Source organism: Chroicocephalus ridibundus, chromosome 10 (assembly GCF_963924245.1).
Source record: "Chroicocephalus ridibundus chromosome 10, bChrRid1.1, whole genome shotgun sequence".
NCBI classification, from domain to species: Eukaryota; Metazoa; Chordata; class Aves; order Charadriiformes; family Laridae; genus Chroicocephalus; species Chroicocephalus ridibundus.
This window is the reverse complement of record NC_086293.1, coordinates 2790171-2812581: the sequence shown is the minus strand read 5'-3', so window position 1 is coordinate 2812581 and position 22411 is coordinate 2790171. Positions and strand designations below refer to the sequence as shown.

Below are 22411 nucleotides of genomic sequence, written 5' to 3'. Positions count from 1 at the left end.
TGGCAACAACTTATTTTGAATTTTGTTTGCATTAAGCTCTGATCTCCTGAAGCCAGTTGTATAACAACAACTCAGCATTTAATCCTGCAAAGGGAAATTCTTCCCCATATCGTTAGTGGTATGGCTCATCTATGATACCATCTTGTCCTGGCTCGAGGAACAGACTGTAATCCCTGACCAATTCCTTTGAACTTTGACAGTACAGTGGTGCTACTTCTCACGATGCTACCAAGAGTAAAATTACTCTGCCCTGTGATCCAGCCAGTCACTTGGAAACCCAGCAGCTCCAGCTCTCGCATCATTTTCAGCCCTGTGTGTGGAAATCTCCTTTCACTTTCTGCTGCTCCCATCTTCTGGGGTAAAGCATCTAGGTCATTACTTCATAAAGCCTATGGACCTTTCTTTCTCTCCTTCTGTATCCAACATGATTTACTTTTTTTTTTCAGCTGAGTTTAAATGGGGAGCAGAATCATTCCTGCAGCACTCATAGGAAGAAAAGAAGCAGAAAGTGTCCAGAAGTCCAGGCCAGCCCTCATCCCTTCTCCCTACCGTTCCTGCAAATGGTGGGTCAGCTGGGCTTTGCGTTGGGCTCCTCTCAGCATGGAGGTGGACTGAAGGATACTTGGGGTTTCCTCTGTTCGACTGGAGGTCTCCAGTCTAGAACCCATCTCAAGCCTGTGGTAAAAGCAGGAGCACACTGCAACCCACAAGGAACAGAAATGTAAATAAAGGCATCAAAACTGATTAAAGGAGAGCTTCCTACGACAAGTATTGATAAGGGATGTTGTCCTGAGGTGGATCACTAACTGATGGAAGCAGGATGATGCAACAAAGTGTGGGGCATTACTGGAAGCCTTTATTATCAAGGAAGTTTCAAAAGTTCCTGTACCCCAAAGGCAAACTGCATTCTATACATTTAGGAGAACTGGCAACGTTACAGACGCAGAGTGCTTGGGATAATCAAATAAATAAATATACACACACTCTTCACATGCTTTTCTTGTTGCTGTTCTGAAAGTTTTCTTCCTCAGGATATTTTAGGATCCAGCCTGTGCTTTTTGAGGTTAATTCTGCAATACCAGCACCACATTTATAGTTGAAGATATTCTCCAGCTATTCAACACTGAGAGCCTATGCGCAGCTAGCATAGAGTGCTAGCTGAAGGTGAAGTAATTGAAATACAGAAAGTGGCATGAAGTCATAGACATAGAACTCAGCCATTAAGATATAGGAAAAGAATTCAGGAAACAATATACATGTTGGGTTTGGGTTTTCTTGTTTCCCCACACCCCCCCCCAAAAAAAAAAAAAAAAAAAAAAAGGTTTAATCTCTCCTCTTTAGTGATGTTTCCAAGACTAGACCATGAGAGGAAAAGAGAAAGTGAATTACAATCCATTCGTTTTCCCATGACAAAGCATACTGGTGAGGGAGGAACCTGGGCTTTTAGATTCTCCTTAGTGTGAAAGGGGATGGTGCTAGGGGAGAAAGAATTAGTTGCAAACCCTTGACAAATTAGGATTGCTGTGGTGCTCTATACGAAAGGCTCAAGTGGGATGCTTCTGCTTTAAAGAAAGTTAGTTCTCTGCTACTTAAGCTTTCTGAATAGAGTATTTACAGAGTAAGCTGCAAGTTCTACATATATGTATATTAGCTTTCTTCAGGTTTTACTTTTTTTACTACTTCTATCTGAAGGGAGGAATCCAGGGTTCATTTAAGCTGTAACGATAGCACATCTCCTGTTTCCTAGCTTGAGTCCCATAACAGTGCAACTGTATTTGGAAACTGCAAAACAAGTCTTTCGGGATTAGAAATTACTTAATCACGGGATGCAATTGTTTTGGGAAGAGCCCCCTAGGAAGTTTTAGAGGGTAAAGCCAAGACCATTTTTGAAGCTTTTCAATAAAACAGAACAAACATTAGGGGTAAAGTCTCCTATCTACATGCTAGGTCCTCAGGTTCTGCCATAACCAAGTTGGATCCCCAAACCCAGCTCTGGTGGCTAGTTTTCAATAGGTCTTTCAGTCTCTCCTGATGGAACTGGTTTACTTTGTATAAATGCACATGAATAGGAGCAAAATCCTGGAACTTATTTTGTTCCAAGCAGTTGGGCTACATTATTTGATAATTTGGAATGAAGGGATGTCTCTCATCTAAACCAGAAACTTTGTCTTGGAACACTGAAACCTTTCCTGACAAAGGCTTCACCAAAATAAATTCACTTCCATACAAAACTTTTGGCTTTGAATCTCATTTTCCAGTGAAAAAGCATTTTGTTGAAAGATTCTTGATGAGCTCTCTTTCTGAGCAGATACATTTTGAGTAATCACTGTGTAGGACAAGGAAATATTTGAAAATCATGAGCTTCATCAGTGTCATCCAACAGATGCATTTTTGCATAAGTAATTAACTTAAAAGAAATATACATAAGCATTCTCTACTGGTTTGCAGTTATTTTCAGGGTATAGTGAGTTATCTAACACTGCATCTGAAAGCAGCTGCAATTTATAGATGAGTAATCTTTGCATATGAATAGATTTTAATCTGTGTATGACTAATTTCTACTTCTTCTGAAACAGATTAAACATCTTTTGCTTCCTCTTAGAAAGCAATTACAATTTATGTGGACAATTGCCTTTTTTTTCTTAAAAGATTTGTCAGTATTGAACACTACAGTTTGATTGGAAGCTGTATTTCATTCTTAACTTGTTCAGTTGCTTTTGATATTACTCAAAAAATTCCACTGGAGCAGAATCTTAAGGCCCATCAAGTGATAATTTATGGGACTCTGAGCAGTTAAATTATATGAACACAAGAGACTCTGAACGTTTCGAATTATCTTTGTGCTTACTTCAAACCAGATACATAATAAGTCTTTTTTAATTCAAGTACTTACAATATATGCTACATTGCAAGAGAAGATGGGATCACAATATATCCATGCCAATTTTAGGATAGGTAGAACAAGTGAAAATAACAGCAAAGATAAATTATTATGGATGTCAACCTAGAAAGTGACTTTAATATCTACATATTCCCTGGGGGCTGCTATCAGTATTTATGCTTAAGATGACTCCAGTCAGTTTTATTGGCCATTAGACATGTAACAACGTTAAAGAAAGATACACCTACCAGTCCTCTGACACATCCTCCACGGGGTGTTGATGCATCCTCTGTAGGAAACTCAAGTGCAGTATTTGAAGAGGTTCAAGGTTTATGGTATAGGAACTATTCAAGAAGTTACTGCTAACAGAATTTACCGGGTATTTCAATCTCTGTGCGTAGTTACTGGCACTAAGATTTCTGAAATACATTTTTCTTGGATAGCATCTGATCACCATTTGCACAAAAGTTGCTGTAAACTAGACAAGCATCACTGTAAATACCCAGTTTCTCAATTATTTTTCCTTCCCCCTAGTGGAAAGACAGACTTGAATATTCTATCTCTTATTACTACAGTATAGAAGAGGGACCACCAAAGCTCTGTTAACATGGCCAGTATGGTTTTGTTTCCCATCTGGCCTTTTTAAAAAACAGCACAACATGGATGCAAAAGCTACTGATACTGCATTAAGATTTCTGCAACTGTGTTGAAAAGAGCTATGAAATACTGCATTTTGCTCATTGAATTAGAATAATAATTTTAATCCACTGGCGGTTGGAGGCACTTAGGCAATGAGATCATATATCTTTTTATAATCTCAGAATTTAGTGTGTAATTGAAACCAGGACAATAAAAAAAAAAAACGAACCCAAGAAAAACCCCAGCCCTGTCTTTTGAAGACAAAATGTCTGTATTGAGTTCGCTTCGACTCACATTTGGAGATACAGGATACAGAAAGGTGGGTCTCGGTCCAGTTTGTCATAATCAAAGGGGCAGGGTGCAATAGCCTAAGTGACATTTTTCCTATAAATTGGTAGTTAATAATACAAAGGCATGGTAGGTGTGGAGAATAGGACAGGAGACAAACACTGGGTAAGAAGTACCAGTGTGAAGGCTACGCTGGTACTTCAAGCACAAAGCATTCATTTCACCAAACTCTGTACCAAAGAATGATGGTCCTACTGACTCCGTGGGCCATCTCTAGCACCTCTGCCCATAAATAAACACTTTAGTCAGTAATCTCTTCCATTTACAATGGTCCTGATCAGAATACGAGTCCTTATTTTGTACCATGGCATCTATTTAGACTTAAGAAAAGTGGTATAACAACCAAATTTGCATCTGGACAATTACATAAACAATATTGCACAAGTTGCTGATTAAGACCTAGATGTGTAAAACTTGGCTCTGGTTTATGTAACAGTTCATTAGCCCGCACTCAAGAATTTGAGTAATTCTTTGGTGAAATAATAAGTTTTCCACAAGCCCTTGTTAGAAAATAAACTTTCACTAGAAGTAGCCGATGCTCATCCGAGTTAGAAATTCACAGATTCATCAGCTGTTTAAACAATATTAATTGCTTGCATACTCCTGAAGGAAATGGGGCTGTCATAGCATTCTTTCTGCTTCGTGTCTGTAAGGAGAATGGGGTCAAAGAAAGAACCAGAAAAAGGTAGGCATGGCATTTATTTTGAGTTTTGAGACTTTGAGGAAAGGACTGTGAGCTTTTGGCAATGTGCGAAGGAATCCAAGTGCAAAGCCAGTAAAAGAAACCAGATTCAGAAAGGTGCTGGGAAACGTTTTGTGGGAGGCATTCACTCGCACGATCCGAGAGAGCAATTAAATCCAGGAAGCTGGCAGGGAGACTGAGGTGGGTGGGTTAGGTGGAATTGAATCAGGTTTTGGTTTGTTTTCCACAGCACTACACTAAGCTAGTTCTTATGGCTTCATTCTGGTGAATGAATGGATGTGTCATTAATCAGCAAGACAAGATACTATAAACTTGATTTTGAAATTGAGGGCTGCCTATCGGCAAAAAGGTAGCTATTATCATCCCTCGCTTTTGTAGCCAGAGGAAACAGTTCCTTTACACTGCAGCCACGTTCTACAATAGAAGCTCAAGTGGCATATGGTTCGCGTAGTGTCTTACATCCCTTGGCTACTATTTCCTTCTGTACAGTAGAAAGTAGCAGCAACAGGAAAAACAACATAAGAGCAGGATACTTTTAACTATGCTAATGTGATCTCAGAGATCTGTGTATTGGAATGTGCTCAGAGAAAGATTTTTTTATTGACAGACTAGAGAAGTGATTTCCCTTGCATTCTCTCACATACACAAAACTAATTTGGGTACTCTAGACAGATTTAAACTCCTCTTAAATAATTTAATCTTGTGTAAATCTAAAAATAATAATTATGAAGTAGCATATCATTAATTTCAGCATTCTTACTAGTCTTTCAGATACAGGTTCCTCCAATTATATTAGGAGAAAGGAATGATTATCAAATCTTCAAATCTGTTGGTTTGTTTTGTTTTTTTTTTTAATCTCAGTACATAGGATCATCAGCTTCCATAACGAAATCCAGTAGCATTTTCTCAGGCATAAAATTACTACAAGAATCCCCTCCTCTACATGCCCACACACTCCCAAAGCATCTCCTGCCGTTCACAGCATAGGGGTGTAAACTTTGATGGGAAAGAGTTAGCTTCAGCAGAGGAAGATAAAATAGCCAGTTAGGCTGCACATCCACTAGTTTGTAAACTAACTGCAGGGATTGTGTAAATTCCTGAGTTCTCGTTGCTCGAGTCAGTGTTGCCACATAGGCTTCAAGATCTGCATGATTATGAAGTATTTCTAAGTATTATTTAATGTATGAGCTGAATACATTTGAACAGGGCACAGAACTGTTACAAGGGTCTCTTACATACCTTGTGGAAACAAAGAATTAGAGCTTTCTCCAGTCCGTGTGTAAAATTAGTTAGGATATGTAAATGCTTTTCACAACTAACGTAGTACCAATTTATCCTATGTTAAATGCTTAACTCTCTCAGGATAGTAACCATATATTTTTGTACTTAGTGAGCAACATGCACTATGCTATTCAAAATAAAACCATATCCACAATTTGAAACCCTTGCTCATGACAAAACAAGATTTATGAATGTATAGCCAACTTTTATGTATAATCTGAAGAAGACCAGAGCTGCTTCTGCACCTTGAAAACATTATCTTTGATTAAATAGTGATTACAATCTTCCCTGAGATAAAAATAAATAATATATGTGTATATATATATTTATGCATATAATTTCAAAATCAAAGCCATGTACTTACTGCATCTCCTTCTGCATGTCATCTGATGGCATTGGGAACAGATCCCAACATCCCAGAATGCAGCTTGGCAGGTATTAATCTCCTGCTTATAACAGGCTCTCTAATTGCAATGCATTTTTTCCCCTTTTGAACTAGCTAACTAACCTGTAATTTTTCTTGGTATCTGCCCAAAGCTAAATGAAGTATCTGATACACCCAAGGAATTCCTCATCTGCTACAGGTGACTTCAGATTGGGAGTTGCCATCACCAAATAAGAATGAATCTACATGTAACCAGGTTTCAATAATATCCCCAGGCAAGACAGATCACTCATACTTCCATTTTTATACTGTTTATTAGTTCTTATAAGAAGAAGAGGGAAGCCTGCATGCAAGTCTCCTCCCCCGAGCTCCGACACAAGACTGAAGCTGCGAGAGATTCTGATCATTGAGCAAGTATTGACTTGATTTAATAAGACAAGAAGAACCTCAACGAGCAATTGCAATCGCTGCTGCTACCCACTAGCTTCAGGTGCTTCGCAATTCAGCAAACGGGCAATGACTACGCTTAAGCTTGACCCACTTTTTCTTGACCCACATTTTGCAAAATCAGGGTTATCCTTCTTATTTTGCATTTGGCACTTTGCACTTAGGCAAACGCATTGCAATAAACTGTCACAATTTGAAAAGATTCTGCTCTTACTATGTGTAGCTGTTAATAGTCAATGCATATGTAAAAGTGGGGAGGAGGCTGCAGAATTAGATGCAAATTAGCATGCAGTAATAATGGGTCTACAGCAGCAAAAAAAAAAGGGGGGGGCTTAAACTAAAATACTAACTCTTCTTCCCTTTTCCTCATTTTGAGAAACACTGAATTTGCCCTGCCCGCTGTTCCTTCAGCTGTTCCTATAGCCTCTTCCTCCTGCTGGCATCCCAGCAGATAAGAGACTTACTGCCCTTACCAGCTGCCTCTTTTCTCCAGATGAAGACAGCGGTTGCTGGGCAGCCTACTTGTCTGTCCGTGGACAAAAGATTGCCCTCTGACTTTGAGGACAAACACGCAGCTTCTCAAAGAGTAGAACCACCGTGACCAGTACAGTGCTCTTTCTTCAGCTGTTTCCTCAGTTGAAGATCTATGTTGTGCAGTGCAGCAACTTCATGGACTTCTCCTTTCTGCAAGAGCATAGGGGGGGGGCAAAGAGGTTGCTGTCTTTCTTTCTTTTTTTTATTCTCATGCCCATTCTTTCATTGTGGCCTCTGCCTTGTCCCACATATGGGAAAGTAGGCAAGAATCCTAAGAATAGTATAGGACAAAGACAAACCGGGCTTTTCACTCAATAGACATGAGCGTTGGGTAGAAAGTAAGTCAAGTCTCTTGTGGGGAGATGAGGTGTTTGCCATCTGGTCTACTGGGCAAGACAATATTGCACTAGAAATACACAGCCTTCCCCCAGCAAACCATTTCCTTTTATTTCTAGTCAGACATTAGAGAAGCCCTGGGTATGCCACCGCATAGCATTGTTCTGCCTCTGGACAATCCTTTTTTTGTACTACTGTCAAGTCTCCACTTACCACTGCAGGTGTATATCCATGCAGATTTGGATGTAAAATAACACATTGCATGTAAGCCGGATGCAAAATCGTGTAGTGAAGAAACTGTATTCAGAAATCACACGCGCGATCTAGACAATGCAGCATGAATGTTGCAAAACATGCTAGACAATGCCTGCCAATGTCGTTGCCTTTCTCTGAAGCACAAAGCCATTTCAGCACACAGGTAAACTTAATGAATTTTTCTTACGTATTTCTGGTAAAACATTCACCTTCCTAGCTGTGATTCTCATCTAGAGATCAACAACTTTTACTTATATCTTTAAGCATGTTTTTTTTAAAAGAAAAGTCTGAGATAGACCCTTACCAGAAGAATAATCAGCCCGACGTATTTTAAATTTGGCTTTTGGAAGGCACCGAAAGTACAGGATTTATAATAGAAAGTCTAGGGTAGCCTTTACTCTAGATAGCAGCAGCACTGCTTTCTCTGCCTGAAGTTTCAAGCTTCTGTATCCAAAACTATTTCATGTCATTTAGTTCTCATAACTACAAGGTTCATTTGAGAATACAGCTGAAAATACCTCTGCATAAAATTTCCTAACAAAAAAGGTTGAATAATTTTCCATATGAAAGTTGGGGAGAGAGATTCGGTTTTAGCCAGCTTTTTTAGGTTCCAGTGAATTGGTAGACAAACAGATTAAATTCTAGTTTCCTAATAAAAATAGTAAAATTATTACCATGTAGGTGACAAGAAGTAAAGTAATGTAAGTAAATGTGAGGAAAAAACAAGCTGCTGGTTGGGAAGACTTAATTTCATTTCAGCGTAAGAAAATATTGCCCTGCTATCCATAAATTCATGGGTTTAGTTCAAGTTTAGTTTTCCTGCATTTCAGTTCACACTTGGATTATAACTGATGCACCAGGCATGAACAGGGGGAAGCAGGTTGTGGCTCAGTGACAGTCTCTGACATAACACGCCAGGCTTGGAAGAGCTTTCAACACTAGTTGACATGTTTGGGACCTCTGCTTAGAAACAACTGCAGTCTTCCATTGTCCACCTGCAGCTTCCCCGTTTTTAGAAAGAGAAAAGGACATTGTAAATCTCTGGATATTAGAAAGCAGAATAATCTGTTTCAGAGAGCTTGTTGGCGAGGATTTCTATGAGATGGTTCTTTACATGTATGGTGCCGCTTTGATCAGCATGTGGCTACAGTGTGAAAGTTTAAAAGATTGTAGGTATGTGTGTAGACATTTTACAACAGCAAAACCAACCTACAGGTGCAGCTGAAAACACCTCTGCATAAAATTCCGCCAACTAGTTAAAAATGCTGGTAAAGTCCCAGTGTCAGAGGGTGTGAATCTGTCATCATTTATCAAAAATATTTATTCTATTTTTTCTTTTAATACAATTACTTTAAACTATAATTATTTCAATAATAACTTACTGTAAAAGATGGAGATTTGGGGCTTGGCTTCTATAGTGTTGTTCAGCTTTTAGATTTGTTTTCCAGACTTGTGTGTACACAGTTGTATTTGTATGCAAACAATATTTGTGCAGGTGTCTGCCTGGTGTTTGGGGCATGCAAAACCAGGGCTTGCCAAAACTTTGATTTTTTTTTATTTTTATTTTTTTTTCCCCGAACCAATCATTTCACAAACCAGAGTGTTTGGGCACCAGAGAGATGCGTTCTTCCATGTTTATAAAACTCCTTATTCTTTATGGAACTACTTATGCTTTCTTCTTGTACTGCAAATGAATAAGGTACAAGACAGAGCAGAATAAAACCTTATGACAAAATTCTGGAATCATTCTCTGCTGCCTCCAAAGTCAGAAGGTTTCTGTGTTAACCCCCAACACTTAATGCTACCTGATACAATCCAGGGTAACAAAAGCTGATTCTTGACAAATTTGAGGCAGGGGGAAAGAGTGATTCCTGATTGGAAATATCCATGGAGGGAGCAAGATAAGGATCCTGAGGTTCTTTAAGCAGGGACTTCTGTACACATTCTGGAATCAAAACAAGCAAGTATTATATTTGAGTGTCAAACTGAATCTACTTGTATTCAATTGATTGTAAAAGTTAATATGATTCCGAGTATCAAAATGAACAGGTATTCAGTTAAACTTCCAGTGCAGTATGATTAGAAATGAAATAAAACCAAGCATATCTTTTGTGGGAGAACTGTATAAATACAATAAGGTTTTGTGCAAGGATTGGTTCAGTGGCGAAGGGAATACAGTTCATTTTCTTGCACGTGTTGGTCCATCCCTTGGCTTTGCACACAGCTACTGCTCTTGTTTACAGGCATGGCACCACTACCCTCATTTGGCTTTCCCAGTAGGAGTGATATAGTATCTTTGTGCTTAGGCGGAAAATACAGTCAATATTCTCATGTTCCTCCACCTAGAGAGAGGTACTGGAAGGAGCACAGAGCACCCCAGCACGTGGCACAATCCATACTATAGGAGCATGCAAAAAACAGAAAAAAAGTAGTATTCAAGCTTCAAAAATGAAGCAAATAGCAACCACATCAACTACAACAGAATCCAGACAAGCTAGCAGCTGAGGGAGTGCTGATTTAATTGTGGCTTGCAGAGTAACTAGCCAACAATATTAATCTAACATACTATGAATGCCCAGAATACTCATCCCCATCTTTTTGCTTCAGATTTTGATGAAGTATGGGATATCTGCCAATGAAATGAAATACAGTATAGCTTTGGAGCTTAGAGGGAAAAAAGTATGGTAACATTCTGGAAAAAAAAATCTTACTACATTTCCATTTTGTTATTCGTTCTCCTGCCTGATTAATGGTAGTGTCTTAATGATTTGGATTCAGCTGAACTGAAGTTGGGAATGTGACTAGACATAACTTGTAAACTGCTTCTTCAAAGCAGATGACAAACAATATGTGCTTCGTTGTCAAACACAAGCATGTCTGACTGCCAAGAAAAAGGACACTGGGCAAAGGGGTTCTGATGGCTATTGTTTGGCATAGGTCTATGTTTGTAAAAAAAAGGCGCTTCCAGTCATTTGGGTGTGGGGCTTTCCACGGAACAATCTTGATTAGCTTGCTTTCCTAAGGAGAGGAAGCTTGTGTAATGGTTCAATCTATCTCTTGCTCCAAATTTCATACATATTTGACACATGAGCCAAGGTCTCAACAACAATTAAATCTCGACGAGTTTCTTGGAAGTCAGAAAATGAAGACAGAAAAAAGAACCATATTCAAACCTACAAGTTTCTTGGAAGCCAGCAACTGAAGACAGAAAAAGGAACCATATTCATTCCCTAGCTGAAGGAAAGAAAGAACTCGGAAGCCAACCATTGTAGGTTGCACTGTTTACTATCGCAGGCTGGCCAGTCACCATTTACCTAAAGCTGAATTAGCCACAGTAGGTGAGGTTTTTGCCCTATAGGGCTGACACTGAAATGAGAAACACAGTTAAGATATCCTTATTTATTATAATGGAGAGGACAGGTGCTTATTAGATGAGACCATATAAATCTGTAGTGAAGCTGCTTTAGTTGTGCTGCTCATACAGCAACGTTGGGGTTTTTTCCTTGAAATGTACTCTAAAATTCAAAACACAGTAAGCAGTCTCCTTGTCCTTAAAGAAGCATGAAGCAATACTCAACAAATTGTAGCATAGCTAAGGCACCAAATAATTAAAATAGTGGGGGGAAGTATACGCAACACTTTGGTCCTTGGCTAGAGGACCATGGTTTATCTCACCTATGAATGGGCAAGGGTGGGTAATAACTTTTGATCCGTCTCTCTAAGATCATTTTGATTTACCCACGTCGCCAGAGAACGAGAATCTGAACATAGCTCCTGAGGTGGCAGTATGTTAACTCAGAGTTTTCTGAGGAATAAAAGCAATGTAGTGATATAACTGTGCAGGAAACACACAAAATAAAAAAATGCTTAACTTTTTTTTTCCTTATACCATGGTCCTATCTGTGTCATTCCTTTTTCATTTGTTGTTCTCAGCCTGGATTCCTTAGATAACTTTGCTAGAGACTTGAGTTTTATTGTAGATATGGAAAACTGCCTAGAAGTTTTGCTCCTCGGTTGTTCTGGCTGCGTTCCAGCCTCAATAACACTCAAGACGCAACACAGTCAACTTGCTCCAGCAATCCTTCTTTAAAATAAGGCAAAAAAATGAAGGACACCACACACAATGAACTCTGCTGCTACTGTAGTTAATGACTTCAGTAAAAGCGGGTTGTGACCTGGATCTTCGGAGGGCTAGTTCTAACTCTGCTACACTGGTTATGTGAGCCTAAAATATAGAAACAGGTAAAGGTGGCAGGTCAATAAACACTGCTCAGGGCTAGTACGGAGGTCAATAAAAATTGTTCTCAGTGCCAGTCTGGCTAGCACCTGCTGCTGCCCAGGGTGAAAATGCATGTGTAGACACCTGGGTTATATTAGACAGCTCTGTTAACATAAACTTAGCTGACTTCTGTGAAACATTTACGGCTACATACAAACAAAATAAAAAGTACAGAATAATGGAGTTACATAAAGTATATAAAGACGGTAAGCTAGATTTTAAAGCTCTCTGAGCACATGACACATAATATGCACTATACATCCAAGTGGTATAGATAACCATGCCCACTTGACATTTCCAAACATAAAATCTTGTTTTCTGTTGCTTATTAGTATGCCAGCAGATTATTTGGACTGTAAATTTTCGTGTTGGGTCTCTGTCCTAAGGTGTAGTGTGTGTGTGTGTGTGTGTGTGTGTGTGTGTGTGTCCATACGGTTAAAATAGCAACAGCCAATTGCTCAAGAAAGAAAAATCATGAACTTTACTCTGTTAAGCATTTTCCAACTATTTCTTCGAAGCTGTAGTGTGCCCAGCCTTTCAAGCAAGTGCTTCAGATTTGGTGAGTTAGTTGCTTTGGTTAAGGATGTTCCTATTGACATTTTGCAGCCTGATGGAGTTCCCCTTGCTGGACATCCGCCAGTTTTATTTACAGGCGGAATCACTTGTTCATTTACAGTCCCTAGCACACAGAAATAATTAACAGCATGGGCTTCTACAGGGGCTGCAAGGGACCAAGACTGTGCCCATTATCCTTTCTCATGGTGGAGAGAGAGTTTAAATGTTGAAGGCCTGAAACTTAAAACACCTGCATCAAACCTCTCAAAAAACTTCTTGCATGTTCCCCAGAGCATAGCCCGTCATCACTGTTTGTGCTTCCAGAGACATGTGATAAAGGCAGAACCCAACGCCCAGACTTTTTACATTCACTAATGAGACCTCTAACACATTTACTCTTAGAAGGTACATCAGAAAGAAGATAAGATGAAGAAAGAAGATAAATTTTATTCCTATCAATCACTTGGATTCCTCACTACAGTGAAAGAGATCTGGGACTGTGCTAAGTGTCTTTCAGGTTTCTACAATTCTTTTTTGCTGATCTTGACCTTCCTTTAGAATTTTATCTTTCTGCTGCTCCTAAACGTCAGTTTATTTTGACATCCCCATTGATTCTGTCCTACAGTTACACTGGATCTTTCTGGTACAGAAGCCTGCTTGTCTCATCCTGCATGCTGCCCAGAGCTTCTTGTGAGCTTCACTGAGTCTGTCGGGGTTCCCTCACCGCTAGTGGAAATTGTGTGTCCTTGAGCAAATTACTTAGCCTCTGCCTCACTTCCCCACTGTGGAAAAGAGGAATTGGTATTTCATGTCCCCTACCTTTTGTCTTGACCCCTGCTTCAGCTATAAGCGATGGTAGGGTAGGGTTTCATACAATACATGGAGTAACTTATTTTTACTGAGCAGTGAGAGGAAGGATTTCACAAGAATGTGGACCGATGGAGAGAACCTGGACACACACAAGAGTGAGCAAGTTAAGAGAAGTTACGATTCTGAGGCAGCTGAAGAATTTAAGAGTTAGGCAGAAACTCCAGATCTTCCTGTGTGCTGAGTGTCCTGGCTGACATAGGCTCTGATAAAGGAGGATATTACTGCTTTTCTTGCGACTTCTGACCTGCTGCCAGATATTGTCCAGTTGTGGACAGTCATCAAAAAGCTCAGGATTCTTTTTTTTCTATCAGAGGATATGAATGACTGTTATTTCCTTAAAATAAATTCCAAATAAATAGCTGAAATGTATTAAACCTCAGACTACCTAGGAAAAAAATGTAAAACCTAAATCTTCAGGGGGTGAGTTTGACAGTTTTCTGTTCTAATGAGAAATTCAGCCTATTCACTCATCTTTATTAAATAGAGATTTGCTCTCTAGGTGACACAACAGTTAGATGAGGTATCACCGGAGCCCGTAAGGGCTGAACTGCAAGAAGAACCTCTGCTATCCGAGCAGAGTGCCTGGGGTTCGGATCCTGCCTTCTGTCTGTTTCAGAAGGGCTGCGAGTCCTCACACAAACTCTGCCTTGAGTTACGCTGAATCAGACGCACCGACCCGGCCAGTTACGGGGGATAATAGAGCCGCGTGTTTAGTTCCTTTGTATGCTCAGAATCTCTCACTGTAAGGTGCACTTAATTGGCCATTAAGCTGCAAACCTGATGTGCTGCAAAACTATAAAGGAATCCGCCATGTTCATATACATAAGTAACAGGTATTTTGCATATTTATTTTTAGTTGGTTTTTGTTTAGAACACACGCAGCCTGAGACACGGTGAAACAGCTTCAAATGCCCAACAGATGGTTCCATTAGCTTTTCCTCTGCTGTAAATTAAAATATATAGGTCCACATTTTTTCTGCACAGTTAATGAGGGAAATGAAGAAATGTAAATTAGCAGTACAGTTTCTACAATATTTGGATGGTGTCTTTTAAATTGTTATATGTTATTATTTCATTTTAGTTTACTATTAAAAAACAATTAACTTGCATAAAATGCTGCACATGAATCACTTTCAAGGTCACACAGTTGGGACAACAGAGGTTTTGTCTTAGAGTATTCGAAGGAACCCCAACAAAAATACCCATGAAGTTTTAAACATCCACTTAATACTGGCCAGAGATGACTTCTAGGTCTCTTTAGAAAGTGCAGTGTGAGTTACCGCACTTAAGACCAAGAACCAAAGCAAACCTAAAAATTGCAAAAGACGTGAGGCCAAGGCAGTAAGGTGTTGGGTCCTGTAGCTTCGTCCACTGCAATAGGCTCCGTGGCAGCAGTGCATTAAGAAACTGAAGCCAGGGGTAAGACGAGGCAGTGCAGTATCTCCCCAACGTGAAACGGGGCTGGTTCGGGTACACAGAGCTGAACTTCCAGTTCAGTATGGAGCACAACTTCACGGCTCTCACGAATGCTAATGAGTCCCATGACTAAACTGTGGCATACTGGGAAAATGCAATCCATAACACATATAATCTCAATCCTCATTTGGAAACTTCTGACCTATATGCAAACTCCCAAGGAGCTCCCACTGCAGATACACTATCGCTGCAATTACAGGTAGCCATGGAGCTCCAGTATTGTGTGTATATTATACATTGTTATGCAAACACGCATCTACTTTTAAACCTCAGTTTCACAGTCATCGTGGTTTTAATTTCAAAGCGTCCAAAAGAAGGCAGAAATAAAGTCTCCTGCAAATAGACCTCGATTAAATCTAGAAAGAATTTTCACAAACAATTCACACGCAGGCAGTCTGAAACCCTAAAATGGAACCATGCTGGTCAGGGAAGGTCAGTCACACAAATGTTTCATTTAAAAATGCAACTTTGTACTTGGTAAAACTTAATTCTTGTGCTGGTTTAATAGTTAAATAGGAAAAGACAATTTCAAAGATTATTAGATTTTTCCTCAGTAAATGAGGAAATTCCCACCCAAGTCTCTATATGCGATTCATAAAATGCCCCTTAGAAATAGCACTTGGGCTTTTCTATCTGATTTGAGACTAATTTAACCTTGGGAAGCAGGTCCAGCAAGTATTTAATCCTGACCCCTTAGCCTGGATTCACAGATTCACTGATCTTCCGTACGTCACTGTACAATTAAAAGCGCTGCAAAAGCTGTGAAAATAACATTCCCCCCCCCCCCATCCGTCCCCCTCTGAGACTCACCAGAGCCTGAAACTTCTCCCCACGCCCGCTGGCACCATCAGCAGCGATTCTGATCCGAAGGGTGAAATCCCGAGGCTGAGCCGGGCCCCTGGCTGGGAGGATGTGAGCACCTGGGGTTAACAGTTCTTCGGGAGAGCAGAGGCGAGAAGCCGAGACAGTTCCGAATGATCCGCCTTTCCAAAAGGCTCTGATGCACTCTTTGTGTTAGCAGAAATACCTGGACCCACAGGCTGAACTCCAGTGTCACATGGGTGACAGAGCTAAAAACGGCAAACCCATAGGCTTAATTTCAGCTCCTCCAATATGTTCGTGTTCTCCCCTGTGACTGCTTGTGTGCCTCTTCCAAACTTTTCTACAGTTTTCCTGGAATTTTAATATCCCGCTCTCTTTGGTTTCGTACTTTTTCACTCTCTTATTTTTAGCTTCAGTATTTCACAGTGGTCTGTAGAGTCTGCTTGACGCCAGCAAATGTAACTGGATCCCGAGTCCCTGCAAGCCAGGAATTGCAGCCATGATCAGCATGCTGCCGAGAGCACAAACCTTGGCACTGGTCAAAACCACACAGTCGGAATCCTCTATTTATCTTATGGCACGGCTTGGGAGAGGAGGCAAGAAGAGTTCATCAAAATGTAAAGAATAGCTGGGAAAGGTTAGGGGTAGGTAAACAGAAATCAAAGATGCAAACAGGTCTGTTCTACAACAGATTTGTGTGACCAGACTTCCAAAAGCAAGAACAGGGATTTACAAAAAAATATTTCATTCCCTAGTAACCTAGTAACAGGACAGGCATGCACAAAGCAGACTGCCTTTAAAAAAGGCTTGTGTCAGCAAGGTTGACTTTAGTGGAATAAATAAGAATAGGCTGCTTGGCAGCAGGTCACCGCTGACAATAATCTCACAGGTCAGATTTTCCAAGTTATGATGGCTCGTTTAATACACGCACAACTGCAACTGCCACTTCTGCTTAGGATTAATACGGGCCACCATCTTCCACCCAGCCTTTGGTGAGTAGGTGTCAGGTTTTTACCTTACTCTTTCACGGTGTGCAGCTGGAATAAGTCTGGTCTCTGATGCTAAGGAGCTGAATTACCTTGCTCCAACTTATTTTTTAATTTTCTACCACTTCTGGCCCTTTCTTCCTGTAGCAGAGAACAAAATGAAGGATTGCCAGTTTATCTGATTGAGAAATTGTTCATCCTAACTATTCTAGGATCTGTAACTATGGTAACTAGTGTCTACAACGGAGTGTGACCACTTCATGGAAGAAAAAACAAGTGTATCGAGGCAGTTATTTCCCAAAGGTGACGTGATGAGTCAGCAGCGGAGCCCAGATTAGAATACAGTGTTGGGACCGCCCATCCCGTGTGCAGCTCACTAAACCACTGCTCCTCCTGCAGCCTCCAGGGAATAAAGTTCATTTAGCTAGGTAGTAAATGCTCAACTCCTGCCCTTGCACTTCACCTTGGTATTTATCTACGTTTTGGCAGGCTTCATTGTTTGTTGCCCAGGAAGAGTGCAAATCAAGAGAAACGGAGAAAGCATTGGTCTGACCGTGGAACAAAGGACACTGCAACAGCAAAATTCCACTTGGAGAGAACAACAATGCTGGTCTGCCAGTACGTTGAATATATAGATTGTACATAACACCAAAATTGCTTGAAAATGAATTTTTTACGAGGCAGCTTCTCTGTCTCTTCGTAAGTAGCAAATGCAGAGTAAAAGAACCGTAAAGCAGAGATCTTGAACAAAGCCGCTAACATTATCTGTCAGTTTTCTCCAATGCATAATGCAAGTTCTCTTTTTTTTCTTCCTGGCATGTTTAAAGCTGGTTTGGGCAAATTATGTAGCATTAGCATGTTTCCCTGGCATTGATGGTATTCAGTATACATATTTGCTGAACTAATTTGAAACTTGGACAGCCGGTCTGAAGTAGTTCTGCCAGCTGTAAGCGATGCCACTTTCCATACACGCAGGAAGCGTTCTGCCTTCACTGGTCTGCTGTGGCATCAGCTGGGAAGAGACGGTAAAAACATGGCCTGTGTAATCCCCTGCTGTATTCTCATCCTCTAATTTTACAGTTACTCTTTGTATCACTGCTCCTCTTGGTTCTCCTCGATACTCATGGTTCATGGTTAACCCTTCATTCGCGTTGTCCCAATTAGCAAACTCTTAAAATGAAACACAGGAAAACTGATATTATTTATCCCTGACACTGAATATCACAGTTCAGGAACTGCTGTTGCCACTGTGATGCCTCATGTGTCTCGCCGTGTCGAGCATAGCTGAAGTGGAAAACTTGCTAGTCTCCCATACTGATGCAACTTTTCCGCAGAGTTGTTCTTCTCCTCAAGATTTTTCCTTAAATGACCCAAAGCCTTAGCTTTCTCTTCCTGCTGCTGGCTGGCACCCTGATACACCTACTTGAAAGGGCTTCAGATCATGGCTTAATGACGAGATGAAGATTCTTGCAATTTGCCCAGTGGCAATTTGCCCGTTGACTTACTCTTTCATTTATTTTTTTCTTAAATTCGTAAACCAGTAATGTTGATTTGTTAAGGTAGTGTCTGATCTGATGTTTATTTTTTTTCTGTTTTCTAACGTTCAGGATGTACACAGATTATGTCGGACAGTGTGAGCTGACACAGCAGTTGTCAGAGAGCTCAGAAGTATTACGCCTGTCTCAGAAAACTCTCTGCTTGGTCCACAGGGCTTGGAGAAGGCGCTCAAGGCAGAAAGACCGGTGAATGCTGAGAGCGGGCTGGTCTCCAGGGAGCTGGGAGCAGCTATGGACCTCTACCACCAAGGAGCCTCGTGAGGTTAGCACAACCCAAGATGGAATTAGCATTGAAAAGCAGGTGCGACCACCAGGACAGAAAATGTGTGACACCACACTGGGCTCTGTCAGGGGGCTCTTTCCTGCTTGGGAAGAATCCTCCCTCAGAAAGCATGGATGGCTGCAATACAAGCCCTTATAACGTTGAGACCCAAAGTATAATTTTGGGGTATATATTACATCCTATTTAATAAGTTACCTCGCTAAAAGTGGTTTTAAGGGTGATGCCTGTTTGTATACAGCTTTGAATGTACGTGGAAGTGCTTTTTCTATGATGTATGGTGCAGAAAGGTCTGTGCTGGGCAGGAAATGCAGCCAGATATTCTAGGAAGCATACATGGCAGCCTGAGGCAGTTATAAAAAGAAAATGGGGTGCTGCTTAGATGACTGTACTTACCACTACTGATCATGATTCATCGACTTTTTGCATTTCTGTCACCAAGAAATATAGAGGAGCGAGTCCATGAGAGCAGGACACACAAGAAGCCTTAAGCTCTCAGCATGTAAATATTTGTAAAGCAGACAGTGAGTTCTATGCATTAGGGTAAACATAAATTCTTCTGTTTTATTCTGAAATGCAAGTGTATTTTATTCAAACCCTGATCTGTGTGCTGTGTAGCTGTCACTGATAAACAGTTTCTTTTCAACTAATCTCTAAAGAAGGATTGCTTCCTACCTACCCTGACATGTTTCTTGCAGGCACGTTGCTCTTTAACTCATTGACTTATTCTTTCTTTTTTTTGGACATGGTAAAAACCATTAATCTAGGAATCTGTATTGTGGAGAAGGCAGTTTTTAAAAACAATGATACAGGGAAGGCATAGACAATTTAAGTTCAAATCCAAAGGTTTTTATTCAGTCCTGTAACTTTAAAGAGAGCAACCTTAATTATGTTTTTGAGAGGGGATGAGAGTATCCACACAGTCTAACTTGCAGTATCTAAACTTGGGGTGTCTATGGAAAGAAGTGGGCTCTAATTTTTTGAGTTACTTTGAGTACGGAGTGTGCCAGGATTAGCAGAGCCGAACCATTTTACATTCATTCCTTCAATGTGAGGATTTTGCTTTAGAGTGAGAATCACGGAATCACAGAATCACGGAATCTTCAGAGTTGGAAGGGACCTCTAGAGATCATCTAGTCCAACTCCCAAGAAGGATGGGAGAGAAGGATGTGATCTCCTCTCTCTCTTGTTTCACGGGGAGTGAAAAATTATGCGTCTGTCAAATGTTAACCAGATTGGGATCTCTGAGCTGGAGTGCTGTTTTGCTCAATACATGGTTTTCATTGACACATTTTTTAAATGCGGTTCCAAATCATAGCTGACTCTGCCTGTTGTTTAAGCCATCAGCCAAAAAGCTTAAATACCTACTTTCATAAGTATTTCCTTCATATAGGGAAATAAGTATACCTCTCGTTTCTTACGTATCATGATCTGAACTTACCAATAGACTGAATATTCATTTATAACATATGCTTTGTACTTCATTTGACTTAATTGTTTGTGCGTAGGGAAATTATCCGAATTAGCTGTGACAGGTTCAGTGACGAAAAAACATTATATATGCAAGGAATATTTTCAAGGAGCTCAGTTTCCTAGCAATACCATTCTGTTATGGACTCAGACTTGCTTCTTGAGTGTTGTTACAGTATTTTTACTTGGTTCCTTTCTCACTATTTTTGGGTATGATTTATGGTTGCTTCTCTGTATCAGAAACCCAAGCCCAAAGGAGGCAAGTGCTTTCAAAATTGCAGGTATACAGGCTTCGGCAGGGCAGGCAAGCAGATGCCTGGCTGTCTGGGGCAAATGAGAACCCTGGCTACAGTTAAATACATCACTCCTAAAATAAGCAAATATGTTATTCCAAATAAATTAATTTTAGATGATACAATTTATTACATTGCTTAAAGATTATTTTTCTTTTTTAGAATCAAAGTAGGCTGCCCTATCTGGTCTCTTATTACATCGCTTTTATCTCCTGATAGACTTAACTGCATTCTCCCTATTGACTAAAATACGCCTTATGCCCTCATTCTTGTGGGTTAATACTCAAAAAATTTAAACCAAAATAACATTAACAAAATCCTGGATTTCTTGGAGAAATTTCTGTACCTGGCCACTTCAATATTCTAAGATGATATAACAGTTAACATTTGTTTGCCTTTTTTACACAGGCTCTCAACGCCCTTGAAATATCCATGTACTATATATTGCTTTATAGATGGAGACTTTGAAAACCAGGAACCAAATCTGAGCAGGGGAGTGAACTCCCATATGACTGTTACATCATTTAGAAATATCACCAGCCTCTCTCCTTCTTAGAAAAGAACAGTCACACCATATTACTAAATAGCAAATGAGATTTTTTGTACATCTGGGACAGGGCTGAGTCTAAAAATGATAGCCTAAGACAACGGAGAAGTACTATAATTTTGGGGGAAAAGAACTCTCATTTTGTTTACCTCATAAAACTGACAACCAGAATAATTCTGATGATTCTGATAATTCTGGGTGGCCTAGGGTGTCATGTGATCATTCATGAGTGCAGAAGGAAGCACTAAGTTGTTTGGCTTCATAAATTGCCCTAATAGCAATTCAGCATCTCAGCAGAGGCAAAACCAGGGAGAGGATGCTGGAGTCCTCCGAGTCAGTAGTTAAAACTAAGTTACGATAAGGACTTGTGAGAGAGAATTCTGGGGTTTAGTCTCAGACCTCCACCATCATGTAACCATGGATGAATTCTCTGTGATGCCATTAATAACATATAATAATATAGTATTGGATGTTATACTATCAACACGGTCAACATGTGCGTGGAGCAGCAGTAAAGATACATAGACAATCAGGATTTTGAAAAATGTGTACTTGCTGTGTGTGTATGGTAGATGTAAAATATTACCATTATAGGTCCTTTTAAGTAGGCAGAAGTTTCATTAGAGACAATATTGCATAAAGAGTGGCATGCATACTTAGGTCAGGCCAGGATTTCAACTGTCATTGTTGGAACAAGGTCTTTAGATTTTCATAGTTGTTCATTCTTGCTTATCCCATGCAATAGGCACACATAAACCATATTTACCTTCGTGATACAGGTCAAGAGCCAGGATGAGAACAAAGACACTCCTTGGTGCTGATAAGGACTGCTTTGTGGTTGAAACTGGATCCTTCATGTTCAGTGCCCTGTTTTATGTGGTAGGGCGGCAGGAGCCCCTGGGCTCCAGGTTCTGCTCTTATCAGCTGGGAGCAAGTGCTTGAGTTTCTCTCCTAGTAGAGACTGACTCCTGATGAGGCTCCCTCTAATCTGTACCGAGGGCTAAGACAGCTTCTTGAGTAAGTTTGCTTTGTGAAGTAGTTTGGATTCAGTGTCCTAATTTTAGAAAGAAGGAAAAACAACAATAAAAAGCAAGTCAATGAAAACAGCTTTTTGGTTCTTTACATATATATTTATATATAAACCGCCAAATATACACACACACACACACACACACACATATATAAAACCAAACACAAAGAGAGACATATATATAGGTCCTACATTATTTGCAAACCAAACTGAACTGAGCAAAGGTATGGTAAGAGAAACTCAGTAGATGATAGGAGTTCTGTTCATCCATCTAGTTTCCGCCTCTAGAAAGAAAGTGAGATTATGGAAACTCTAGTCCAAATTAAAACAGCAGTTAATTTCAGTTCTAATCTTTTAACTACTTAGTAACAAAAAGACCCTTATTTTTCAGAATCATATATTTAATTATACAGCCACAGAGAGACCCTCATTTGCATA

At 40.1% G+C, this 22411-nt stretch overlaps 1 protein-coding gene across 1 annotated transcript in view; it reads right to left on the bottom strand.

Moving 5' to 3' along the window:
* Window positions 1-16182, bottom strand: part of RAF1 (Raf-1 proto-oncogene, serine/threonine kinase) — an 80558-nt gene extending 64376 nt beyond the window's left edge. Inside the window, exon 1 of the mRNA XM_063348387.1 lies at window positions 15800-16182. The gene's annotated coding sequence lies outside the window, so the exon portion shown is untranslated. The remainder of the gene's footprint in view (window positions 1-15799) is intronic.
* Between the last annotated feature and the right edge of the window lie 6229 nt (window positions 16183-22411).